The sequence below is a fragment of the Panicum virgatum genome, chromosome 3K (genome assembly GCF_016808335.1).
Source record: "Panicum virgatum strain AP13 chromosome 3K, P.virgatum_v5, whole genome shotgun sequence".
NCBI lineage: Eukaryota > Viridiplantae > Streptophyta > Magnoliopsida > Poales > Poaceae > Panicum > Panicum virgatum.
The window spans coordinates 62149090-62165235 of record NC_053138.1 but is presented as its reverse complement, the minus strand read 5'-3'; positions in this window follow the sequence as shown (position 1 = coordinate 62165235).

The window sequence follows — 16146 nt, the reverse complement described above, 5'->3', positions numbered from 1 at the left end:
TTCAGATGGAGAAGTACGTCAAGTGACCTGAGTATATTGTACACGGATATCAACTATTGCACGCCGTATCAGCTCCTGCCAATAATTAGTCCTTGAGTCACTAAATCAAATTACAAAGTTGGTTGTCTTAAGCTCAAGCTAGGAATGTATAGGAGGGTGTGGATATAGCCGCATAGACTCATTTATACAGCGCGTCAAGTACTTCAGCTCCTTCACATCCTCATAACTGGGGAGTCGACCTTGCAGAACATGATCTACCTCATCTTGAGCTCTCCTTAGTGCAGTCGGATCCTTCAGTAGTGTAACACTAAGCAGTCAACATATTAAAGTGACAATTTAAGTGATGCTTTATCTGTTACTTTGGTTGATAGATGATGGTTACTGCAAGCTAGGAAAATATTTCAAACCAAGAAAACAGTAAATTCAAATACCTTCTTAACCGTACTTTCGATGAAATTCAGAGCAAGAACATTCCCAGCTGTTTTAGCAAGTTCTCCGATAAAACGACCTATTCCAGCACCAAGCTCCAGCACTAATTTTCCTTCATATGGAGGAAGTAAAGACAGGATCTACAGGAAAGGAGCACAACCATGTCAATATATTAGTTCTGAAAGCCCAGGAACAGCTTCTATGGTAAATCAGAGCGATGTCATCTGAATATTGAAGTATACCAGTATAATAGCTATGATGTCAGAGCTGTCATAAAAAATCTTTTGACAATTGTTTTGTGCACTCTCTGTCTCATATGTTATTGGAATGTTATGAGAGAAAAGTGCATTGCCTCAGTGTTATCAATAGTATTTCGGAGGTTAGTTCTGTACCTCAAGGTACTTAAATGTAGTTTCATCAGTAGGCACGACACCATTCTTCCCACCAGCTTCAATAACCATGTTGTACATGCACAATGTCATTCGCTCTTCCATCTAGCAAGTGTGTGAAAAGAATTAGTTCAATGTTACATAGTGTATTAGTGTGGGTATTAATTAAGCTAACCTTGAGCTGGTAATGCACATTTAGACTTTCCACAATTGATCCAATAAACTCCATGGACTTCTAGGTTGCACCAGATATAGATATCTCACCAATAATCTGTAAGTAGCAATTTACAAAAATAAGAAGTCCCAGCTACAAGTAGATCCGAAGAGATTAACAAAATTAACATAGCTTGTAGTCTTACTTGCAAAATCAGATCCTTTGCAGTCTTCTCTGTCGAGAATCTTCTCCGACGCCTGCGCTAGGATCTTCTCCGCCGCCGCCGTTGCGGTCTTCACCCGAGGTGAGATTTAGGAGAGGCGGCGTCAGGGGGAGGCAATGTCACTGTATCCGAACATTACTGACAGCTCCATCCTTGTCATGGTCACATAAATTGATATCCTCCTCACATCAGATGGACCGCTTGATCAAAGAGAGTGAGCCCAGTTGTTGGGTAAAGGTTAGCCTTATGGGTACTGTTGATTCATTATATTCTACACCTAAAATCGGTACTCATTCAATACTAATTCTAACCTTCCCAAATAAATATCAAGAATTTATTACACTATAAGAACAATTCCCCTTGCTAGTGCCCCAGCATGATATGAGAATGAGATAACCACACTTTAGATCAGATCTTCCATTTCCCAAGTATGAGATGCAATCCCATGTTCCTTGTTGTGCAGATAAATTGATTCAGATCATGTATTGATTTTGGGACCATTGCAATAGAGGGTAGCATTGGTGCAACACCAGTTGGCTAACTTAAAATATTGTGGAGATGAATTAAGAACATTCAAGCAAGGCTGGCAGCAGGAAGCTTTAAGCAGCACCATTTTAAACTTATTCCCTATTTCATACCCTCTTTTGAATAAAGCCCACCATATACAGATGTTATAGCGCTCAATGAAAGAAATGACCATATATTGAGCCAACTGGAAAGAAATAAGAATTTCAGAAGTTCAGAAATGACCAAATATATACCTGGTCTTATAACTCAGATGTTATAGCGCTGAATGAAAGAAATGACCAAATATATACCATATAAAATTAGGAAGCCAACTTCACAAACAGAACAAATGACCACCTATTTTCCCAAGAAACAAAGCCAGGGTAGACACCAAGATTTCTCTGTCCAAATGTTTTTTTTTTGTCTTATTGTAATGTAAAACCAAGGGTTCAAAGCCAGTGTGTATCTTTCTCAATATTACATCAAGAATATGTAATAATGGAGAACATATCTGCAGCAACAATTAAATATTTTGTGAGATACCTGAAATATTGCATAGTGCTCAAAATCAGCATTAGGAAGTTTCACTTTGTCTATGCGTGCAATGGGAAGCATGAAAGGAACACCTGCAATAAGCATCCTTGTTTGCCAAGCTATCTTTACCACCTTAGATTGCAGCAACTGTAGGTGCGTGTGAACTTTACCACCTTAGATTTACAACATGAATTTTATGGTTGGTGCGTGTGAACTTTAATTTGCATTGATACACTATCCAGCGAAATTGATTCTGGAAGCAAGCAAAATTTTGTACTTACTGAGAAGGACGGATTGTAGCTGACCAGGATGTAATGCGGCATCAGGAGTCGTTGTGTACGATGAGCACCTCGACTATAGAGCTTTATGTGCAGCAATCTCTATTCTCATATCAGTGAAAATGGAACTATTAGCTAGAAGCATGTTAAAGGAAGAAGTGATTACCTAACAATTATGCCTTGTTGATGTACAATCAATGAGTACCAAGTATACACATTTTTGCCCAGGCCGACTTCTGCAATTTTGAAGTGAAAATTTGAGACAGAAGCAATTGTATATACCAAGGGTTTACAAACATGTAAATATGTTTTAAAAAATTGTGCCATGATTTTATATCTCAAGGTACCTGGACACATTTTATCATGCCAAACTGTGCATAAAGCCATATTATAGAAATACAACTTAAGAAAGTTCAGTTTAAGAAGTGTATACAGTAGCTTTTTCTAAATGATTAGGACCAATATATCTTCTGAATATTATCTGTTGGTGTCCTGACCCGGCGGTCCGGACCCAACCAGTGATGATGCTGCGTGTTCCTCGTCCCAGATGTTGATGCAAGAGGCAACACAGTAACGCACGGGTTTATCCTGGTTCCGGCCGTGGGGCCGTACGTCCAGCAAAGGGGTGTGCAAGAGCACTGTACTGTCTTGCACCGGGATGCCTGTAGTAGGAGGTACAAGCGAGGCGAGAGAGGGAGGGAAGCTCCCAAGTCTCTGCTTAGATGGGGAGTTGATTGAGGCGAGTGCCAATATCGGGGCTCAGAAGAGCGTATGTGCTCTGTGAGTAGTGCTAAGCGTTGTGTTCTACCGAATGGGCCGACCCCCTTAAGGGAAAGCCCGTCTCCTCCTTTTATAGACATAAGGAGGGACGGTGTACATGCACAGGGGATCATGGAAGTCATCGTCTTCTCCCCGAATCGCGGGTGTGCAGTTATCGAGCACTGTGAAAGTACACTGTGGGGTATGGCGCCGGGCGTGGCAGTCGTCCTGGGCATCGTCCTTGGTCTTGCGGAGATCGCGCCGGCGTCCTGGCGGCTCCAGCGGGAGGCGTGGTCGTTGCTGTGGGGGGTACCGTCCTCCAGGCGTGGCGTGGTGTGGCGGCGTTTCGAGGGTCCTACAGGCCAGGGTCTTGTCCTGGTCAAGGCCGGAGCCGCTTCTGAGGGTCGTGCCCATGCCGTTCGAGGGCTCCGCGGAAGGGAAAGTACGAAGGAGGTATGGAGAGTTGGCAGTATAGTAGCTGGAGCAGTGCCGAGCACGTCTTGCACTACGTCGCAGGTTCCCACAGTGTCGTCACAGCGTCCGGGATGGCGGAGCAGTGACCGGAGTTGGCGGACGAGACTCCGGTCACAGCCACTATGGGGAATGGCGGCCTGGCGCCGTTTGGCCCGGGTGCTGTGGAGGAGTGGTTGGCATTTAATGCCTCCGTACAGCGGGCGGGTGAGCGGAATGGCCGTTTGTCCTTTCTGTCAAGGGGTGGCCTCGAGCGAGGCGGAAACATTCTGCTTTCTCGAGGGCAGGCTCGCTAGCCTCGAGCGAGGCGGAGACCATCCGGCTCCCCAAGGGTGGGCTCGCTACCCTCGAGCGAGGCGGAGGCGCGGGGCGCGGTCGAGGGCTTTGGCGGGGAGCCCTCGAGCGAGGCGGAGATCACCCCGAGGGTCCGAGGGGGGTGCGGATGGGCTGCACTGTGTACGTGGGCCGCGTGTTGGGCTTCTTTGAGTCGTTTCCTTTCTTCCAGATTGGAAAGAGGCTGTAGGCCTTCGTGGGCCCGGTTGCCGAACACGTGTTTGAGTTTTTAGGGCGATTTTAGTCCCCTGATTTGGGTGCCCCTAATCATGATACCCGACAGTAGCCCCCGAGCCTTTGGTCGAGTCAAGGGATTCGGCCAGAGGGTATTTTGGCGATTTTACCCCTTGATGTGATCGATCGGCATTGCGCTCCCGCCAGGCGCTTGCCTGGTGGACGAGACAACTCGTCGATCAGGGTAGTACATCTGCAGAAAAAGTGCTCCCAGGCGCGCGCCCCTTCTTGTCTTGTTTTGGTGACGAGACGCATCAGCGCGCTGAGCAGGCCAGGGTCATGATGGCGCCTGCTGCTCTGCAGCCGGTGATATTGCTGCGCTATCCCGCATTCAGGGTCTCAGCCCTGCTTTCCCTGGTTTCCTTGCGGCGTGCCATTCGAGGGCAGTTGGCCAGCGCCGATGCTGCGCTGCTCAGCGTCCAGGGGCTCGGCTTTGCCCTGTCCAGTCACATCTCGGCACGGTAATCGAGGGCATCTTTCGCTCGTGGGGTGCCGCACCGTCTCGGGTGGTCCAAGCCTTCCCCTTGTGATAGGCTTAAAGCTTGGCGCCTGACGCAGCTATAAATAGGGGTCGTGGGACTCCTTTTCCTCTGCAACTTCCCTGCTCTTACTTCTAGCATCGCCTAAGTCTAGTAATGTTTCCCTTTTACTTTCACGGTCATCCCCCGGACGGGGTGGCCTGGCTTCTTTAGGCTTTGATGCTAGAAGAATGCTTGCGAGCGGCGGGGGAAAGCTGGAGAGGTCGTGCTCACCGTCCCTCGGCTTCAGTGGGATTAGCAGAAGAACATTGGGCCTGTAGGGCCCTGCCTCTACGATGTCCCTCAGCCTGAAGGGGTGTTGAGACGCCTGACCATGGCGTCGGCGAAAGGTTTGGTGGCCGTTCTTCGCATCATCCCTCTTGGCGACAATGTCGCTGTCGGGGAGATGGTGCAGAGGGTGCTGTCTGCTAGCTTGACCCCCCGCAAGGGCATCCCGCCGGACCCGTGTGGTCTGGGGGCTGCTCCTCACAATCCCGAGCAGCCTGGTCGTGATGTCGGCTAAGGACTCGGTGCTCTTCATCGGCGCTCGCTCCTCCCCAAGATAGGGAAAATAGCCACGCAGGTGGCAATGTGTTTGTACTTTTCGACAGCTTCGAGCTGGTAACCCTTTGTAATCTTTGTTTGTAAAGAGCAATGAAGTCTCCTTCTCCTTCGCGGAGAGGATGACCGAGGGTGTAAAGGTGTGCATCAGCCCCGCAGAGGCTTAACCCTTCGAGGGTGTGGCTCAAGTACTGACCGCGGCGGCCTTAGTTTGCCCGGCGAGGGCACAACGATGCTCCGGGGAGCATTGTTGGAGGAGTTTGATCCATAGTTGGGGTTTGTTGCTGGAGAAGCAGTGAGGTGGCCACTCCAAGTTGCCTATGCAGATCATAGTTGCCTCGAGTACCATGGTGCCGCCACTGGGCATGTCAACGTCGTGCTGCTGAGGGCGTTCGAGCAAGCCTGCAGAGGATTTTGGTCCTCGAATGTGTGAAGTTTCCTCCATGGGAGCGCGCCAGCGCACCCGTGGGTGTAGCCCCCGAGGCCTTGGAGGTGTGTTTGCACTCGTCCAAGGGCTATATACGTCGCCCTGCTTGGTTGCTTTACTGGGGTGGCCGTCCAGGGTCTTTTTCAACCGGCATTGGCATTCCTTTCAGCCAGGCTCAGTGTTTTTCGTGCTGGCGCAGTGACTCAGAGTCCTGCTGAACCATCTGGCAGGCGCGCGTTAAGAGTGGGGGTTTTGGTTAAATACGTGGAACTTCATAATCGACGGTTGTCGATCCATTCGAGGGTGCGGCCTGAGCCGCGGTGTGCGAGGAGCCCTTGAGCCCCGGCCTGCGTGAAGGCATTCAGGGGACCCTCGACTTTTATTACGACCCTCGTCGCCCTTCCGCAGGAAGGAGGGGTGAAGGGCACCATACTACCCATGCCCGGGCCGCGAGCTATGGCTACTTCAGTGATCTGCTAGCGGGTGGTTCAAGTGGACGTCCGTGCCCCATTCGATAAGGGTCGGCTCGTGGTCCGTGGACACGTCATATAAAGCACTCGCAAAGGTTCGCTAGGCGGGGCTCGGACCCATTCAATAGGGTCTGAGGGCTCGATGCTCTCCCTCGATGGGATCCCCCTGCTAGGCACCGGCGACTGGTCTTGAACACTACGTAGGACGTCTCGAACTCCGCGTTCGAGGGTAGCTTGTACGACACATCCATGCAGTCCCTGACTCTGGCAATCTGGGGCGACTATTGAACCCTCGACGGGCCAGGCTTCGAACCCCTAATCAGTAAGGGCTCGGAATAAGATTCCTTCGAGGGCGAAGAGCCCCCAAAAGCAATATTCTGTCACGGTTCGCAAACGGCGCGGAGTCACAGGTCATGCGCGCAGATCTTCCGCTGGTCGTGGGCGACGTGGCCCGGTACGTGCGGTGCAGTGTGGGTGCGCCTTTTCAGGTGGCTGCCTCGGGTAGACGAAGCGGCGTGGGCGGCGGCTGACGGATGGAATAGTGCTACAGTTGCACCGCGCCCGTCGGTTACTGCGCCGTAATTATTGCCAAGTGCGTGCGTGGGGGACTCCGTGGTCATGGGGCCCAGCCGTCAGCGACAGCAAAATCTACCGCATTCAATGCGGTGGATTCGGGCTGTGGCGGCAAATCCGCCCGTCTTGTTGGATAAAGCAGGGAAGTGGAGATTGTTTGGGCTCACCTGGCCACTTTGCCTTCGTCTCCCCTGCCTTCTCCGCCTCCCCTGCATCCTGAGCCCATAGCCGAGAGCGAGAGGAGGAAGAAGGAGAGAGCGAGAGCTCACCTTAGCCACCGTAGAGCTTGCCTTCCCGCATCCCTCAGCAGTTCGAAGCGATGTCGGATGTCCAGGAGCCGTTGTCGTGGGGGAAGTCCACCGCCACCGCGGCAGTTTTGGAGCAGCTGGTCGCCGACAGGCTGCTGCCGGTGAACATCAACTCAGAGCGGCCGGCGTGGATTCCCCCGCGGCCGGAGGAGACCGAACCAAATCCCCCCGAGGGCTACGTCGTGAGCCTCGTGCAACTCCACGAGCGGGGATTCGGCGTCCCCGTCGGCAGATTCATGCGGGTGTTGTGCGAGTACTACGGGGTGGAGCTACACAACTTCGGCCCCAACTACATCTCGCAGGCGGCGGTCTTCGTCGCTGTCTGCGAGGGGTATCTGGGGATCGGCGAGCTCTTCATCAAGAACGTGCGGGGCCAGCCGAAGAGGTTCGCCCGCGCCGGCCGTCTGATGCTTCACTTGCGCCCAACCCGGAGGAATTTGTACATCCCCAACAGGATGACGACGAACAACGCCGGGTGGACCCGAGGGTGGTTTTACCTGCGCAACTTCGGCAACCGGCTCCCGACGTTCACCAACAAGGTGCTACGGGAGAGACCGGAGAAGTGGGACTGGGGGGTATCGCCCCCACCGCATCAGGCCAGGCTTGAGGTGATCACCGAAGCGTTGCGGCATCTGGCGAGGAGGGGGTTGATGGTGGCAGCCGTCATCGTGAACTTTTACCGGCAGAGGGTGATTCCTCTCACGGAGAGGAGCCTGTCAATTTTCGACCTCACCCCCGAGGCCCCGGGCTCGGGCTCGAGGACGTCGCTAGTGCTGCTCCCCCGTGATGTCACTGCCCGGAGGGCGAAGAACACGGTGGCGGAGTTCCCCGACAACCCGAACGATCTCTGGGAGATCAAGATGTGCCCCGAGACGGGGTACCTTTCTGTGGTAAGTTCTAGTTTCAATTCGTTGCCGATTTGTGCAACTCCTCTCCCCACTCCCTGATTCTGACTTGGTTGCGTTTTGCAGGGGGTGAGCTGCAGGGCCTACACCTCGAGGCCTCCGGTCCCGGAGGAACGCGAAGTCAACCGCCTGCATGCAGAGGCGGTGAAGAAGCAGAAGGACGCGGCGAAGGCGGCCGCCGCCAAGAAGAGGAAGAGGAAGGAAAACACGATAAGACGTGCAAAATTGCACACGCGGAGGGAAAGCCGCGGCCCACCATGCCCGAGTCCACTGAGGAGGAGGAGGGCTCCTCGGATGCTGTGATCAACTTCTCGGACGACGACGAGCCGGCGACTGGCCCGGGATCCCCGCCGGTCTATAGAGGGGTTGGCGATGAGGATGTGCCCGTGATGGTGGGTGAGGCGAGGCTCACGTCGGGGTCGTTGGTGGATCCGCCCACGCTGGCAGCGGGCGGGAGATCGTCTACGCCCGTGACAGGACAAAGGTCGTCTCCACCGGCGACGGGTAGGAGGACACCCGCGCCCGCAGTGTCGACGGGTAGCGGTGGGTCCGCGGCGAGTGCGGAGACACCCGCGCAGATAGCTTCGAGGCTCCAGGCCGATCCGAGGACGACGTCCTCGGGTCAGTCGTCGAGAGGTGTCAGTGTGCCACGGGCCCGAAGGAGCGGCTCGGGCAAGTGCAGCATGAGCGCCCGGTCAGGGTAAGTGATTTTGATTTTATTCTTCGTGTTCGTTTAATCGACCCCCCAATCCTGCTGACTTCAGTGCTTCTTCCCCGATTACCAACTCCGGGGCCATCACCAGGGATGCAGCACAGCTTGCGCCGACCAAGGCCCTCAAGACCGGGCGCGCACCATGCCGCACATGGCACCGCAGCCCCTGCCCGTCGTGGACATTGTGGCGGAGGCCGCGAGGCTCCAGGAGGCGATGGCTCGAGGGGCCCAGAAGGCCCAACAGGCTCGAGTGCCGGAGAGCAGGGGCGACGCCGGCCAGGGCGGCGCTGTAACGGCCGCTCAGACTGACGCCGAGGGGGAGGTCGACCGGGGCGGCGTAAATGATGCCACCCGGCCGGACGTCGAAGTCGAGGCCGATCAAGGCCACGCGGAAAGCTCCGCCCGGCCGGTCGCAGGAGAAGGAGAAACTAGTGGGGGTGCGCAGGAGTGCCTCGCCAGCCAAATAGAGGTGGAGACCCTCGTCCTTGAGCCCCCGAGGAATGGGGTCGAGGGCGCCACAGAGGAGTCGCGCCAAAGGTGCCGGCAGTGGAGGAAGCCTGCGTCCCGGAGCCTGCGGGGGCTCAGGACGATAGTGTTGTTGCAGCGGTGATGGCGCAAACAGCGCTGGAGAACGTGGTGCCGGTGGTGCAGCTGCCGGAGAGCAACGAGGAGTTCGGGGACTCGAGGGATTTTGACCCTGCTGCTACGGCCAGCGCCGCCAACCAAATTGCCGAGTTCACGTCGGCCTCCGAGGAGGTACTCAACGCGGGGACGTCTGAGGGGCCCCGTCACGGGGTGATCATCCAGTCTAGGGTCCCCTTGGAGTTTCTCCGCAATGAGCAGGAGGAGGAAGCCGTCTGGAAGGCGCAGTTCGAGGCCGGCTCTCAGATTCTGGGCCACCTCGACCGCGCCTTGGAGCTTCATAGAACGACGGATTTCCAGATCAGCCAGGTAGGTGGCTCCCTCCCCGGAATCATTTGTATTTGGCCTTGATTTTGTTCGTTTCATTGACGCTCTTCCACTTGCAGTGGCTGAGGGACATTTCGCGCAAAACGAGCGACGAGCTGACCCGGCTGTACTCCCAAATGTGCTGGCTTGGGCAGCACAATGCCGACTTGGTGCTCCAGAACATCGACGCCAACACCAAGATGATAGATCAGGGGGCGTGTCAGCGGGCACTAGAGGAAGAGCTGGCGCGGACCACCGGCGAGCGCGACGTCCAGAGGGCCGCGGCGGAGCAGAAGGCTCAGAAGGCTGAGGCGCAGACTGCCGAGCTGCAGTGTGTTAGGACGGTGCTCGAGCAGAAGGAGGCCAAGCTCCAGCACAAGGAGGCCGAGCTCCAAGGCAAGGAGGCCGAGCTCCAGCGTGAGAAGGCGACCGTCACCACGCTCTCCGGGACCCTCGAGGAAAAAGGCAAAGCCCTCGAGGAAAAGGAGGTGGCCATCCGAAACGCGGAGGCCGCCCTCAAGGAGAAGGAGGACTCCTTGTCCTCACTCAAGGAGGCCGCCCGAGTCCAGCAGGAGGAAGCGCAGAAAAATATCGCGGGTGAGTGCTCAAGATTTCGCTGTTGTTGGATTCTAATTTATCGCGGCTTATCTTGGTTCCTTTGATCAGAGTTGAGGCAGAGAGTGACGGACGAGACTGCGGCGAAGGAGGCAATCAGCGCCGCGCTCATGGTGGCGCAGGCTGAATACACTGACCTGGAGCGGACTGCTGTGAGCGTGTGCCAGGAGCTCGAGGGGGAGGGTGCCGTGTCTGGTAGCTCGGTGATCAGCCTCTTGCGAGCGCTAGGTGGCCGGATTGCCGAGCACGCCAAGAGCACCTTCCGCCTTGGTGTCCTGCGAGCCCTTTCCGTGGCCTCGACGCACTACATCATGGACCTCCAGAGAGTGTCGTCGGGGTACGTGGTCCCCAACGATGCCAGCCCGGACACTGCGTCGGCCATCATGGATGAAGCCGACGCCACCGTCGAGGGGTTCGCCACCGTCCTGGCCGCGAAGCTGGAAGCCGACATCCCCCCATAGCCGAATTCGATGCTGTAGAAGACCCGCAAGGGGAGGATGGTAACTGTAGGTAGTTTGGGCCTCGGAGCCCATGCAATAAGTTAGTACTTTATCGTAATAGTACTTGTGGATGTAAGAAATTGGTAATTATAAATCGACAGTGTGGCCCATTGAGGCCTTATGCGTTCGAGCCCTCGTTTTCTTTACTCTATTTCCGTGTTCTCGTATGCGACTTTGGTAAACTTCTGCGAGGAATTTCATGTTCATAAGCGACTTAGGTGTGAGGTGGTGAGGGGGGTGCCGTATCCCGGAGGCGTAGACGGCCCCACGGCTCGGCCGGCCCCGTACCGTAGTTGCTCATGCCTCGCGTCTGTTTTTTCCAAGTATACGAGAAACTTAGATACGGAAATTTTTCGAAAAAACATTGGCGATCTTTTGGGGACGTTCGGGGGTTCCCCCCGTAGTAGCCCCCGAGGGAGGCTTGGCTTTGCCGAGGGTAAAGCCAGGCATACCACAGTGTTCGTGCGCCTCCGAGCCCCCGAGGGTCCGGAAAGTTCCCAAAAAATAAACAAGTAAAGCATACTCCTTTATTGTTTCGGGAAATCGTAAATGCGAGTACAAACGATGTACAAATAGCTTGGAACTCTAAGGATAGAAGCGACGTAGCTGTTGTATGTTCCAAGTAATGGTGAGGACTTCGCCGTTTTCGTTCACCAGCTTGTACGTGCCGGGCTTGAGCACCTCGGCGATGATGTATGGGCCTTCCCACTGTGGTGAGAGCTTGTGGCGGCCCCTGTTGTCCTGTACGTGCCAAGTCCCCTTTGTTGAGGTCTTCGCAGGGACTGCTGAAAACGCGCAGAGTGTAGGAGCGCCACGTCTCGAGCCTCGTCCACTTGATCCAGCGAGTCCTCGCGGACTTGCTGGTTCTGCTGCTCTTGATAGGCCTTGAGCCTCGGTGACCCGTACTCCAGGTCCGTGGGGAGCATGGTGTAGCGAAAATGGCCTCTCATGCCATATTTTAATATAATATTTTGGTGATTGATGACACACACAACACTTGGACTAATATGATTATTAAGATGACCATTCTCAGGCTTTTAGGCTCAAGTGATGACAAAGACAAGATAGGCGTAGCTAGGCCCGAAGGGCCGTCCCTACGGTGGTTCTGCTATCCGATTAGCGGACGGGGGTCGAGGGGGAGCAAGCCCGATTACGACATCATCAACACACTCTTGCAAAAAGAAGACTTGGTCAAGCTTACACCCAATCAAGTCATCAATCAAATCATTGCCCATGAATATAGTATGGGGATGACAAAGAAGAAAGAGCAAGAGTCCACCTCTTCTTCAAGCAAAAAGAGTCTCGCCGCCAAGCACTCATGTAAGCACCAACCAAGGCGACAAGACTCATCAAGCTCAAGTGAAGAAGAAGATGAGGATGAGGAAGATAGTGATGATGAATCAAGTTCAAGCGATGAAGAATATCCAAGGGCCATGCTATACCATCACCGCAAGATTGCCGAGCACGTACATGAGCTGTATGAGCTTGGGTACAAAACTCTCATTAGAGGGAGTGAGGTTGGGATGGAAAAGATGGCGAAGAAAAAGAACAAGTCAAGATCCCAAGCTCTCTCCGCCATCTACAAGCCCAAGAAAAGTGGTGAAAGCTCAAGTACCAAGAAAAATTCCAAGAGCTCCACCACCCATCGCCCTCAGAGATTATCACCACCTCTCATGTGTCTTATGGCACTAGGTAATAACGATGTAAGTGGTGATTCCTCCTCCAATGATGAATCCGATGTTGAAACCGATGAAATTAGTGAGATGATGACACTTCTCCATAATCAACAAGAATATCTCACTAAACAAAATGAAGAAATCAAAGCTCTCAAGGCTAAAGAAAAAGTTCATGCTTCATTTGTCTCAAGATATGAGAACTTGCTAAACAAATACAATTTGTTAGACAATGAGCATGAAGAGCTTAAAATGAAGTATGAGAGTCTTGAATCTAAAAGTGAATCATCATCGGATAAATCTTTTCCTTGCAATATTCCGTGTGCTATTCCTATCATCAAGGTAGATGTGTCTACCTCTTGTGATCTAACCCCTTGCAATGAGGATGTGATTGTAGAAACATGTGATGATCTCATTGCCAAGAAAAATGATGAGCTTAAACAAGAGGTAGAAAGGCTAATGGCAGACTTGAGGTGGCTCAAAGGAGAGTACACTCAAGAGCAAGTCCAACCTTCTCAAGATAACACGTCTGCGGGCGTGAAGAAGCTAGAGAAGGGAGAAACCGTGACTTGCTTCAAGTGTTGTAAAGAAGGCCACAAGTCCTACCAATGCAAGGAGAAAGAGGGCAAGGCAAAGGGCAAAGAAAATGACAAGCCCAGAAACTTGAACAAGAGGAAGAAGGGACACAAGAAGGCTAAGGAGATTAAGAAAAACACATCTCCATACTTGAAGGCTTCATACATGTACACCAAGTCCACCCACAAGAACAAGCAAAAGAGCAACCACTACATACTTGAAAAGAAGAAGAATGGCAAGGTGGTGGCTCATGTCATGGGGTGGAGAACATATGGATGGAACCGGCCTATTTGGGTGCCCAAGGATATTATTCATACCATGGATGGCTCTCAAAAGGTTTGGATCCCTAAGACTTAGACACCAAACAAGGTGCTCCGGGAATTTGGAGGCTTTGCAAGGTTTGGGATGCATGAGTAGGGATGCATTATGCAAAGTTGAATTAAAGCCAAGTTGTGAATTAAAGATTAGTGACCCAAATTCCCCTCCCCTACATATGAGCATTCTACATGAGCTTAATCTTGGTGTGAAATACACCACTCTTGCATGGCACATGCACTTCAAAATGATACCACCTTCCACAAATAAAATCCTACAAGTGGTATCTCAAATTCAACAAAGGTATGTTGTTTCAATTGGTGCCATGTTTTTCAAGTTGTAGAAGTTTGATCCCCGCTATGTGAAATACAAGTGCATACATTTGGTTAGGTGATTCAAACACTATTGCACATATTTAGGGGGAGCTAACTCTATAGCTTGTGTTTTTGTGACTAACATGCTTTCAAAGTGATATTTGTTGTAGTCACACTCCCTTAGTCCATATGATAATTCACTCAATCCTTCGATATCAAGATGATGCACATTGCAGTTAACCTTACAATTGGTATCAATTGATCAAGAAAGATTGGACAAGGGAAGAAGACCAAGCCATAAACTCCCAAAGGTTAAAGAGATAAATGATATAGGGAGGCATGGCTAGGTAAAACACCTTTCACCTAGTTAATTCATTTTGCTACTAATGCTCCTTGTTGCTAGTGGTTATGAAGCTTTTAGGTGTTTGATGATAAAGGGGAGAAATGTACCCTAAAAGCAAACAAATGATGCCATTAGCAAGGGAGAGGAATGGAAAATGCAATGCAAAAGGATGCATGGTGATTGGGGGAGGTACTTAGTCAATATGGGGGAGAAGTGCAATTTGATGATCCCATGGACTAAGGTACAAAATTTTCATTGCTCATATGGTTCAAACCACACAATTGTCTTACATTGGCCACAAGCCATTGTTTCACAATTGCTATCAAGCCGGATACATTTCGTCCTATGGGCTAATCAAATGCCGGTGGCTTTTTAAATGAGCATTGAAATGTCATCCGAGCAAGCTAAGTAGTTTCTAACTTTTCAAATTGGTATCAATTTCATATTCTTGCAATTTATCTTGCTTGCTTTGGTTGTGTTGTCATCAATCACCAAAAAGAGGGAGATTGTAGCGAAAATAGCTTCTCATGCCATATTTCAATATAATATTTTGGCGATTGATGACACACACAACACTTTGACTAATATGATTGTTAAGATGACCATTCTCAGGCTTTTAGGTTCAAGTGATGACAAAGAGAAGATAGGCGTAGCTAGGCCCGAAGGCCCTGATACCTCTTCGGTCCAAAGGACAAGAATTGAAGAGACCGTGAAGAAATCCAAGTCGAAAAGATCAAGACGCAGACAATTTGCTATCACCGGTTAAACCGATGATGAGCAAATTGCACTCATCGGTGCAATGAACACAGAAGCTACGAGCTAGGGTTTGGCACCGGATTAATCGGTGTTGGGTGTTTTACACTCACCGGTGTAATGGACTTGGAGGCCGAAGAAACAGCAGGAGTTTTACAGGCACCAGTTAAACCGACGATCAAGGCAAAATGAGCGTCGGTGCAGTTGTCCAGAGACTCCATTTTTCGGGGGGGGGGGGGTTCTGAGCTTGCACTCACCGGTTAAACCGACGATGATTTCAAGAGCGTCGGTGCAATTGATCAAGTAGCCGTTGGAGCAGTAACGGCTAGTTGCTGGGAAAATACACTCACCGGTTAAACCGGTGATGACAAAAACTGAGCGTCGGATCAACCGGTGTTAAGGGATTTCGTCAGCCTTTTTCCCAACGGCTAGTTTGAAGGGTTGGGCTATATATATATATGCCATCCCACACCTCATTTGGGTGTGCTGGAGTTGCTGAAGCCTACTACACTTGAAGAACACCTCCAACCACCATAGAGCATCATTGTACATCATATAGGCTTAAGCACACTTGTGAGAGTGCTTAGTGCTTGTAATAGGGATTAGTTCTTGCGAGAGCTCCCTTGAGAGAAGCCTTGCTGCGGCAAGCAATCATTGTACTCGTCGTGTGACCCTCCGACTTGGTGTGGAGTGGCAACGACATTTTGTGCGGGGAAGGAGACCCCTCTTGGTGAGAAGCTCCGATAGTGAAGACGGTGCCGTGGGTGACGCTTCGAGAGAGACGGTGGTGGTGGCCTTGTCTTGGTGACTTGGGGTCACTTAGCCTTTGCTTGCCGGGAGCCTTGGTGGCGAACGCAAGACGGTGATCAAGCGGAGAGACCCGGCATCACACTTGTTCGTGTTGGACAAGTGGTCGTGGACGTAGGGAGGGACTTGGTGTTCTAATCGAACCACGTTAAATCGTGTGTCTTGGTGTCTTCACGGGAGTTTGCATATTCTCTCCCTTACCTCTTTACTTACCGTATTATGTTTCCGCATTTACTCTATCTTGCGTGCCTTTACTTTCCTAGTTAGTTTGATTAGGATTGGCTATAGGTTGCAAGTCTTTTAGGGGTAAGTAGAGAGTAGCATAGATAAACCTTAGTCATAACTAGCATGTGTAGGACGTGTTAGGTTTATCTCATGCAAATAGATTGGGCCCTAAGATAGAAAGCGATTAGCGACCCTATTCACGCCCTCCCCCTCTAGGGTCGGACACCCCGGTGATCCTTACACATGGCATCGGCGCCATAGATGAGGAAGAATGGGGTAAAGCCCGTGGCTC